The sequence below is a fragment of the Buceros rhinoceros genome, unplaced genomic scaffold (genome assembly GCF_000710305.1).
Source record: "Buceros rhinoceros silvestris isolate BGI_N320 unplaced genomic scaffold, ASM71030v1 scaffold128, whole genome shotgun sequence".
NCBI classification, from domain to species: domain Eukaryota; kingdom Metazoa; phylum Chordata; class Aves; order Bucerotiformes; family Bucerotidae; genus Buceros; species Buceros rhinoceros.
The window spans coordinates 94088-105701 of record NW_010424938.1 but is presented as its reverse complement, the minus strand read 5'-3'; the positions used below and the strand labels follow the sequence as shown (position 1 = coordinate 105701).

At 41.3% G+C, this 11614-nt stretch overlaps 1 non-coding gene across 1 annotated transcript; it reads left to right on the top strand.

The window, feature by feature from the left end:
- Positions 1 to 459: 459 nt before the first annotated feature.
- Positions 460 to 533, top strand: TRNAI-AAU. Its single transcript has one exon. It is a non-coding gene; the product is annotated as a tRNA-Ile (tRNA).
- Positions 534 to 11614: the final 11081 nt, after the last annotated feature.

The window sequence follows — 11614 nt, the reverse complement described above, 5'->3', positions numbered from 1 at the left end:
TCCTGCTGCAGGCTCTGCTGAGTTTTCCTCAGGCTGTGGGATAACTCGGGCAGCAAGGGACACCTGAGAGATCCCAAACCCTCCCGCTCAGAGCAGCATCTGCTGTGAGGGCAGGCCTAGAGGCTGCTCAGGACTTGGCCCAGGTGTCTGGAAGACCTCCAAGGATGGAGCCTGGATGGCCTTACCCTGCAGCCTGCTTTGTTGCCTCCCTGTTCTCACCGGGAAAAAGTTTTGTTCTCATGTCCCTGTCCCAGGATGGAGACTCTACTTGTCCCAGGCAGCAAGAAACATCCCTTGTCATGGAGGGCCCTGTGGGCCTCTAATGAAGCGTCGCCGGTGTCGCAGTTGCCAAACAACCGACACTCGCCCTCAGGGAACGCTTGTGGGTGCCCGCAGGAGTGAAGCAGCGGGTCTCGGACACAGGTGAGGGGCCGCCTGCGGGTAAGGTGCTTCCAAGGTGACCGGTTAGCTCAGTTGGTTAGAGCGTGGTGCTAATAACACCAAGGTCGCGGGTTCGATCCCCGCACGGGTCAGCCGCACTTTTGCCCACCGTGGGACAGGGCCGGGCCACAGCCGCTTTTCCTGCACCCGGCTGCGGGCATTGAGGATTGCCCATGGTGGGACAGGGCACCGCCGCACCCGGTTGCGCGCCTGGAGAAGAAACCGCGTAGCAGGACAGGGACGCAGTGCTGGAGGTGAGGGGCCTGCTTGAAGGAAAGGGAGGCCCCCAAAGTGGTTCGTGCTGGGGTGGAAACAAGAGAAAGAAAGCAACGGTCAGCGACGGCAGAAGAAAAAATGGAGCACCGACGGACAAGGGGAGTTGCAAGGAAAGGGCAGCGGGCTTTGAGGAGGGTGAAACAAAATGATCGAAGTAGGTAGGTGGAAAGTGGAGTGACCAAAACTTGAAACCATTGCATATGACATCACCAAATATTAAATATAATTTGAGCATCTTCTCAGCTTGTAATTGTGCTAATTACTATTAGGCTTGATAAAAGCTTGGAGGATTTCAGAGGGTCCTCACTTTCCTTTCATAATCATGGGTAATCATGAAAATTTATATCAGGTCTCTAGCTGATCTCGTTGATACAATCTTTAGCAGTTCTCTGTTTTAGAGGCTGGCACCAGTGATGCTGAAGTGAGTGGGTTTTATTTCTCCTTTTTTGTTTTTCTTTGGAGCAGGAGGACAAGCAGATAGATCTCCTTCAACAGCCTGTGTTTTCAGTAGAATGTTCTCTACTCCACTCAGGAGATATCTAGACTTGATAGACATAGCGCAATCTGAGTCTTAATTTTGTATATGCTATTGTATTGTGTATGTACTGTTTATTCAAGAAAAAAGCATCCAGACCAAACTGAGATGTTCTAATGGAGTAGTATGTCTGCGATGGACCCCCACTGGCTCAATGGGCTTGTATAAGAGTGTTTTATTTCTAAGAAACTTCTCTTAGAAGTCCAAGACAGGCAGTATTTTTGTTCTATCTATGTCTGAACTGCAGTGGGGTTTCTCCAGAGGAGGGAAACTATCTGGTACAAATGTTTCCCTTGTAGAAACCAGTGGTTTCATTGTAGGAGCTGCATACAGAGAGGCCATAGGTTCTTTGGGAAAATGTCTTAACAGCATTGTATTAATTTCTTTCACAAATTTTCTAGTATGTTCTTTCACTCTGTTGTTTAAGGCTTCTTCCAAAGGCAGTGTTTGATTCAAAATAAGTGGTAATAATAAAAAACAAAAAATAAAAGAAAAACAAGTGACACTCATGTCAAAGACAGAATTTTGACATTGCATCTTTCTAACACTGTCATCAAGGTACCATAAGGGCACATGAGTAGTGTCATTCCAAAGTCATGATGCAATTTTTGGATCATACAGATGAATATTCATGGCATCTAGCATCCAAACTGCTGTCATGACTCAATCAGGTGTCAAGGGAGAGTAACGTGGTGCTGATTTGATGACCTTCTGTCTTGCTACTCCACTCAATGATCCTCCTCAATTCCTTTGGGTCCAGTTATACTGGTCAGGACTTGACTGCATATAAGGACATTCATTTTAAATTAAATGAAAGGAGAAACAGCACAGTGATTCATTTCAGAAAAAAATAATCTGGGAATAATATTGCTTTGTTTTATGTGTCCCACATTAGGAATCAGAATTTTATTGCAACTGTGTTGTTGTATAGTCCTTGCTATAAAACCAGGTGATGCAATGGCTCCTTGGCCACTTTTTCAGTTTGGTTTGAATTGCTTATACTCAGTGTGGGGTTATTTTGGCAGCCAGGATTGTATAGGCATATTTTTCTCTAAATTTAGGTTCCAGCAGATGGTTGTCAGATCGTGAGGGTCAGCCATTGTCTCTAGGGGAGTCATTCCAGAGCTCATTCTTCAACCTCAAAACTAGTTTGGAGAATAAAAGAAGAGATTAAACAAACCAATTTGTATAGTGGAATAACGCTCTTATGAGGATAGCAGAGAAATTCCCATTCTGAATTGTCTGCTGGGGCATATTCTGGGGTGACTGTTTGGTGTTTCATTTAACCTGTAATTGGATTGCATAACATCATGGCCAGTATGCATATTGGTTGCTGTGTGTTTAAAAAGCGTGGCATGAAGCACAGGTCCCCTGCCCATAGCAGACAATGGTGGAGAGGATGAACCATCCTCACTGCCCGTGACAATGCTGAACACTGACAGCTGAGAAGGAAACTTTTAATCAGTCTAGCCAAACATCTTTCCTCTATTACTGTTTCAGATACTAACTATTGCACTTCAGAGTTACACTGACCAAATAAGCTAATTAGCTCTTTACTGAGATGACTGCATTGTTTGGATGCATAAAGTACTGCTACTCGGAGGGCTCTTAAGTTCACATGCTAGCCAGAAAGTGAGTTCACACAGTATTCAATTTGGTAGATGTCTATTCACTCTCTCAGTAATGTACTGAAGCATTTTGTTTTCTGGCCATATCACAGGTTAGTTTTATAATTTCTTATATTATGTTTATTACTAGAGCATCTAAGAGTCTTGCCATCGGCATGTTTTATTCATTCAGTTTTCCTTTAGGGGTCTTAATCATAATGAAAATCTGAGAGGGAAGGATTTGTCTGGTATATCAACAGAGTTATACACAGATACAATCCAGAAACACAGTTATTGAAATAAAAGGCAGGATGGGGTGGAAGGGGTTTTTTGTTAGATTAATTTGTGTGCAACTAAGTGTAAGCACTAGTGCTATTACCATAGATGAAGCTTAACCCTTGCTTAAAATTAGTAAGTGTAGCGTTTACCTTTCACGCACTAGAAAAAAGTAGCAGATCTATCAAAAAGCACAAGTCTGTCACAATCCCAAACAAAGGTTTTCATTTAATGTTGTGAGCAGAGATGCAGGTGGAAGGGGGATGAGGAAATGCCATAGAAACAGATCCAGGAAGGAGCTACCAGCCAAGAACGTGGCTGAATGGGCACAGGCAGCCTAGTGCTGCTGAGTCCAGGATCTGGCTAAAAGGAGCTGGGAGCCGTAAGCAAAAGGCCAACAAACAGCCCCCTGTTCTGTGTTCTCTAGTGTCTCAGAAACAGGGGTTATTCAGGAAAGGGGACTGCATCAGAGGAATGCTGGCTTCCAGTGTTTTTTCTTTGCAACTGAAATAACAAGGACTCTGAATTTTTGTCTTGTCATTTACATCAGAATGCGGTAACTATACTTAGTGCTGAAGCTGGAGAAATATTTTCTTAAAATTTGTATGTTCTTAGAAAGCAGTTACTAAAATGAACTATAAGCAAATCTGAGTAATGTCTTAAAACCCAAGAAAGTGTGATGGGCTGGCCCTGAACAGGAATCAAATGTTCCCTCTTGAGATGCTGCATAAAAGGATTAAGTAACTTTGTAAACAAAGTATTTGGCAATTTCTCCCACAGGTTTGAACTAATACCTGTTTAGAGTTACTAAGCTTAAAGAGGCAGAGGGTTCTTTTCTCCTTGTGGAAGAATTCATCAGCAATGCCCTTTGTACAACAAGGCCATGTGGATGCTGGTGAATTCTTATTTAAACACGTACTGTACAGAACCTGATGCAAGGTGTGTGAAAAACATCTGGCTCCTAGTTTGTACTTGTGCTTGTTTTACAAAGAATAAATACATTTGTTTTACTAGCTTAGCAAGAGTAGCTATACACCAATTCTGTGTAAGGCTTCTTACCTTGTGCTGAGGTACAGCAAATATTCAGTTGAATTGGTATCTGGTCACTGTTTCACAGGGAAAGTAAGCTAGAGAGAACATAACCTTTGGCAGTATTCTCACAAAGCTTAAGAGAAAGTACCTCAAAGTCTGGGTGTGAATTTTCTTATTTTTTAAGATAGAATTTTAAAGCCAAAAAATATGAATGTTATGCCATGTCATTTATGTCACTAACTGATAATGTAAAGAACAGTGAAGGGTGATGGGGGCAGTCTGGAGTTTGGCATCCTCAGTACTGTGTAGGAAAAACGTTGTGCTGCCCCAGAGGAGGACAGCAAATGACAGATCACTAACGTTTGGCAGGACCAAGGCTGATTGTGCCTTCTCATGTTCCTGGACAGAGAGTATAGCTGTTAAACAAACGTCAGAGACAAAGTTTGAGTCACAGCTGGCTAATATCCACCACACCTTCTGGAAACAAATTATCTACCTTTCTATTAAATGGATAAAGTGCTTCATAGGGATACAGACTGAAGCACGCCTTGACTTAGCTTCCTAATACTTTCAGGTGGGAAAATTCTGTCTTGTTCTAGTCTTAAATCTAAACCAGTGAGGGGAAGACAAACTTGAAGATAAAATCTCTTGGTCTGGATGTTACTCCCTGCTGGTAACCAGCAGCTCATACTCCTTCCTTGTACGCACTGTTAAAGCAATCTTGAAAGCACAGAGCAAGTGGGCAAAGCAGGACAGCACATCTCCCGTATGCCACTCTGCAAGCTTGACAGACACTTGTGGCAGGCTTCACAGAAAGCAGCGCTGGCACTGAGTTAGAGGGTTGCAACTCATGCTGTTGTCCCACACCTCAACTGTCAAAGTGGGTTATTTTTAAGAAATTAGCATCTGACATGGTACCCTTGAAACAATGCTGACCAAAATGGCCTTCAGCTACAGTTTCTGCCATTTGGACTGTATTGCTGTGAAGTGGTTCACTCTACAAAATGCAGCAAATGTTTCACTGAGGGTCCAAAACTAGGCATAAAAATGACTTTACAGATTCATTGGCTTTCTTCCCCAGCCAGAAAGGATTTAAATATCTGGTCAGTCCAAAGTCACAAAGATAGGTGTCAGTGTCATATCTTCCCAGTTATGCTCAAATAACACTTTTCTTTTAGTTGGAGTGGTCTTTGAATTTCTTTGCATTGGCTTCATGGAGAATTCCACTGAAGGTCAGGGAATGGGACAGATTGAATGGGAGAGTTGAAGACAATATGGTTCAAGGAACAACTTGTTTGGTGTATAGAGGAAAGACACAGATAATTGTTATATGGCCCATGAACTTTCACTGGCTTGTTAATGTATCATCACTTTAGTAAGATCAGTTTTTAATCATGAACTCAGGTCTTGAATTGTTAAAACTGTTTAAGGAGAAAATTCCTGCATCCCACTTAAGCATGACTTTTTTTGGTTTTACCCTTTATATACACAAATTGAAAAACTGAATATGCGCAAAATAAATATAATTATGTAGTTTGCCACAGAGTATTTAATTTCAGTGAAACCAGGGCAGTGTGGGCTCACCATCTCACTAAGAATTAAAGGACAGATGAATATATGGGTTCTCAGTTCTGCTCTTGACTTCATGCCTAGGCCTTCAATTCTTTGTGTCTGAATTTCCCTATCTGTAGAAAAAAGGGAAAATGCTTATTCTAGTTGGGAAGCACTCCTGAAAATTCTACAAAATCTATCTCCTCACAAAAAGGGGTGGTTACCTTATCATATGCTAGCTGTAGAATAACAACCTGTTGGTCTCATCTGCAAATGTTCCAGTGGTGGATGAACACCAGCAAAGAAAGTAGCTGGTCTGGTGATAAGTTAAAATTAGCCATTAGGATCTGTTTATGTTGTGAATTTATTTCTACAAGACATAAAGCATGCTGAGACATCCCTATGGTGATAGAACTTTTTAAAGTGGTAATTTCTGCCTAATATTGAATTTAATGTGGAAATCGGATTTTCTCCTTTCATGTGTATGTGTTCTCCAGTTTTGTTCTCTAACAGAGATTTGTGATTACTCTGCCAGCAATGTAAAGACCAAAATTTTTTTTGAGCACCTGAGGCTCTTAGCAACTGATGTTGAGGCAGCACACAGAGAATACATTTTTATGGTATGTTTTGGTGGATACGCTGACCAGGTTCTTCCTTCAAGAGCACTTGTGAAAATATTTGCCTTTTAAAAGAATGAATTTGAGCTACCGTAACTCTGTAATTTTGGGACAACAAGAATAAGAAAGAGGTTCCACTGTCTGCATACATCTTCTCATCTCACTTTTGTCTCCTTTTGGTTAGCTATTCTAGGAACAAGATGCTGAAGGCAAGCTGACTGGTTTGAAGTTTTATTTTTCAATGAGGAGTGACTCTGCAATGATGAGTAACTAGAGAACTGCAAAAGGCCGTTCTCTTCAGCTCTTGGATTATATTCCTAGCTCATGTGATGCCTTTTTCCCCTCCTGCCACCCTACTAATATCACTTCGTCCTAAAAAGAAAAGTTATATTGTTGTATAAATCACCAATTCTCTGATAATCTAGCTAATTCTAGGTGCTGTAGAGTATCATTTTTGCTCTTTGACAGAGGCTGTGGCTCTGCAAGAAGAAAAGGGGCTTCAGTTTTGTCAGAAGTTCAGCGAAATTTACAAAAGTACAAGGATGAGTTCTGTAGAATGAGAATAGCCCTGTCTTCTAGGCTAGTTTTGTTTTCTGATTACAGTTGTACTTTTGTTTTCTCAATAACCAAAGGAAATACTGATTGTAGATTTGGGCCGTTGCCTGCCAGTTGGTAAGAAATTTGAAGGAAATGTCATGATTATAATGATTAGTAAGGGAAGAAAGGTCAATAGAGGCTGGCAGGAGCCCAGTATAGATTCAGCTGTTCTTACAGTTTTTCCACACACTGCATAGAAAAACCTGGCTGTGCTCCAGCACTCATCTAAATGGAAAGTGTGATAGAAAAATATTTTATTTCTCCCAAGCTGCTGACTGGGGGTGGTGACAGTGGTGGTGTCTTAAAGTTATTGTTCAGAGAAGTTCTTTCTGGACAGGGAGATTAGCCAGAAGCCTCAGGGCCTTTTCATTCTCCCTTGTGAGTTGTGTAATGGTCTCCTGCACTTAGGCTGTACCAAAAGAGCCATAAAACTGCCAGGAGATCAGGCAATCTCCAGGAAAGCTGTGGGGGGAAGAGGGAAGGTGTAAAATTCCACTAAGACACAACTGCTCAGACTCCCAGGAACTTCTAACGTCATTAAGTGAGATGTCAGCCTCTACCTAGTTGTTGCAGTTTGGAAAGGACTGAAGGATTGCAGTGCAACAAATTGTCCTCTGGGATGTGTTAATTTGCCAAGAGCTAAACAAAAGAATTAAAGTGTTTGAGCCAATGAGGCTCATGAGACTACAGTGGCAATGAGGCAATGAGACTACAAGCAAAGAAAACTGGCACCACAGGCTAACAATTAAGGGGGTGAAAGAAAATTAATTTAATTCAGAACTATTAATCAGTCAAATTTTGGGTAGGACAGAAATAGAGAGAAATGGTAATAAATGCATAAATAGGTATGTACATATATATTTCACCCATTCCATTCCACATCCAAGCCCATACATGTGGTCCATGCCGGTGGTGGGGTCAGGTAAGGAATAAAACTGGAATGGAAAAACACAGTTCTCTTAACCTTATAGATATCAGTTCAAAGTTGTACTCTTCAGGACAAATGTCCTTGGTAGTATGTAGTCTTTCTCTGAGGTGGCTGGAAAGCTTAAGAGTTACCAAGTTTTCAGGGGCTGTCTCAGCACTCTGGTCTCCCCAGCTGCAAAATGGGAGATTCATCAGATCTCTGGGGAACTCCTTAAATTTTCCAGTGGAGTCTCCATGACTCAGCATCTGCAACCTTCCCAGTTCCCCTCACCAGTAATCAGCAAAAGCAAAAAGGCTACCTTCCACAAGGAAGATCTTTTACTGTCCCAGACTTGAGGATGACAGCTGCAGTTCTCTCTTGCCTGTCCTTCTGCTGCAAAAATGAAATGTCACACCCGGGAAGCCATGCGATTTGTGGTTCTTTATAGGTTTATTCACAGAGGCATTGATTGATATGTCTTGGCTCCAGGGGTGGGTGTGAAACCTGAAGCTGGGCTGGATTTGAAATGCTGGTACCCCTTCCCCCACAAAGGCTATGAAAAGCCTTTTGCCTGCGGACAAGGGAAGGGGAGGGGGAAAGTCTCCCTCCTCTGCCCTGGAGCAGACATCTTAACCCATTATACTAGTTGAGTTTGCTTCTGATTCTTCTGGAGAGACAGTCCTGTCCAAGGCATCACTATCTAAATTCCCCTTAAAGCAAAAAATGCCAACTAGGAAAATCTCGACACTTGAAAAAAACGGATAAATGTATTTCAGTCAACGGAAATGCATTCCTTTTTTTGACAGTAGGAAATTGCTCTGATTTCTCCATGTTAACTTTGGATATTTACTTTTTTTTTCCCTGTCCTGAGCCAGAGCAAGTTGTTGATCATAAAGGAAATTACACATAAAAACTGAATCTGGGTTAGACCATCTATTTTGATTTGGACTCTTCTGATAGAGCAACTTAAATATCTAATGAATAATAACTTGGTCCAAATTTCTAAACTGTTGAGATGTTTATTTCCCAAATATGAGATGGAAATTTTATTTCCACTAAGATATTTCAATGAATGTGTATTTTTCAAAATTGTATTTTTTTGATTGAGAAATTCCTGGTTGGTTCTATTCTCCAGCAGAATATATTATGTTTGAATGAAGGGACATCTCTGGCCTTCTAGATTAGCAGTATTTACAAAATCGTTAGACATCCCAATATTACAAGATTTCTGGGTCACATCTAGGTGTTGATAGAAACAGCTCTACTGTACAGCCAGATATGTTTTTCGTCACCTCTAGAATGACTCTAACTCTTTCTTAGAAGTATTGACTTCTAATCCAATTACTTTAGAATGGTCATTAACTGCATTTGAATTATCTGCACATTTTGCAATTGCCTAGCCTCACCCTATTTCTCACAGATCTTATATCATCTCAAACAATTATTTTATCATTTTCAGATTTTTAAATACTTGATCTCCTGTAGCTTGCACTAATGTTCTTTTTTAGTCTGAAACACAGGAATCTTCATCTCTGCAATGCTACTTGTTCTCTCTGTTTATAGTTGCTTTAACATGTGTATAGTGCCTCTTCCAGCATGCACTGACATACGCCCTGAACTGCTGAATCCTACCTGAGTGTAGTTATGTGTGTATATTTGAGAGCTGAAATCATGCTCTGATCAACATTGATCTCTCCAGCCTACTAGTCAGCTCTGCTAAATTCTAGTTCTAACTTGTGAATAATTTCCTGACATTGAGATCTAGGTCAGACTAGTTCTAGATCTAGTGGTGTCAGACTTTGTTAGGTGACTTAAGTAGGCTCTAATGGCCATGAGCTATGGTACTGTTGAAAAATAGACTTACCATGCCACACCAAAAAAAGTTCTGTGTATCTATCATACTGGGAGAGAATTACTGCTGTTTTCTTTCATAATTGACTGTACATAATTAGATAGGACATTAAAACTGTCTTGATTCAATTTTAATTACTAGGAGACTTAATTCTCAATAATGGTACATTTTTTTGATCTCCTAGTGCAAGCAGAAACAGCCTCCTGGAACTTCAAAGGACAAAAAGATTTATCTCTGGGTTTCCCGGGAGATGAGGGTTTACTGTGATGCTGTACAGGCACTCTTTACTTTACAAAACCTTTACTATTACTTTAATTAGAAGTACATGTGAATTAGAGAAGCTTCTAATTTCAATTAGATATTGGACTATGTGGATGAGCGGTAGTGGTTTATACTCCCTTTGTTTCTCCACTTGATATTTGGGTCTGGAAAATCTATGGTACGTTGTGCCATTTTTTCTTCTCTCTGAAACACATGAAGCTTCAGCCCAAGACTATCACAGAATTCTAGAATACTCCAGGTTGGAAGCGACCTTCAAAGGTCATCTAGTCCAAACCCCCTGCAGTGACCAGGGACATCATCAACTAGACCAGGCTGCCCAGAGTCCCTTGCAACCTGATCTTGAATGGTCCCAGGGACAGCGCTTTCACCACCTCTGAGAAAACTGTGCCACTGTCTCACCACCCTCAGGGTAAAAAAAATGCTTCCTTAGATCTAGCCTAAATCTCCCCACTTTGAGTTTAAAACTATTAATCACCCCTTGTCCTGTCATAACAGGCCTTGCTAAAAAACCTGTCCCCATCTTTCTTATAGGGCCCCTTTAAGTACTGGAAGACTGCAATAAGGTCTCCCCAGAGTCTTCTCTTCTCCAGCCAAAACAACCCGACCTCTCTCAGCCTGTCCTCGCAGCAGAGGTGCTCCGTCCACCCAACCAATTTTGCTGCCCTACTCTGGACCCTCTCCAACAGTTTCATGTCCTTCTTGTGCTGAGAACACCAGAGTTGGACGCGGTACTCCAGGAGGGGTCTCACCAGAGTGGACTAGAGCAGCAAGATCACCTCCCTTGACCTTCTAGCTAAACTTCTTTTGATGCAGCCCAGTCTACGGTTGGTCTTCTGGGCTGTGAGCGTACATTGTCTGCTCATATTCAGCCTTTCATCCACCAATACCCCCAAGTCCTTCGCTGCAGGGCTCCTCTCAATCACATCATTATGATTATTCTCTCTATTTACAGTTGCTGTCCTACATGATGTGACTCATGCACCACCACTATGATATATTAAGTTGCATGTTAAGAGTCCAGTACTGGTTCCTGGACTATCTTTGATTCATTTCTTCTTCAAAAAAGGCAGCTATTTGTATATGTATGTTTACTGTGTATGTATGTATGTACTGTGTATATATGTATGTACTGTGATATTTTAACTTTTTTGGCTTCTGAATTTAAGTCAGTCTTGCTCCTAGGATTTCATATCTCTTTATGAATTCTTACCTGATCACTTCACCCTCCTGTTGCTTGGCTCTACCAATTCACTCCTCAAACCTAGGCTTCCGTCAAGTGTACGTGTATAGTTTTCTGTGGAAGATAATTTGGTTTGCAAAGATGAATACTTAATTGAATGCCAAAAGGTTAACTTTGAATTTTTTTTTATTAAACATTAAACTGACATTGATCTTGTCCAGGTATGCAGGCTTTGTAGCTGTTACTTTTATATAGGCCAACTGTTTTCTTTCCTATCTTATTTCTTCCATGTTAAAATGAAATTCTGTTTCATTGAAGTGTATCCCATACCTAGGGCAGGTCCAAACCTGAGGCAGTCTGAAGTAGAAAGTCTTGTATTATCAGTCTCCCAAGGCAGTTGCTAGCTGTGGTATGTTTTGTCCGCTGCTTGTTTGCAGTTCTCTCCATCTGACATAAGTTCT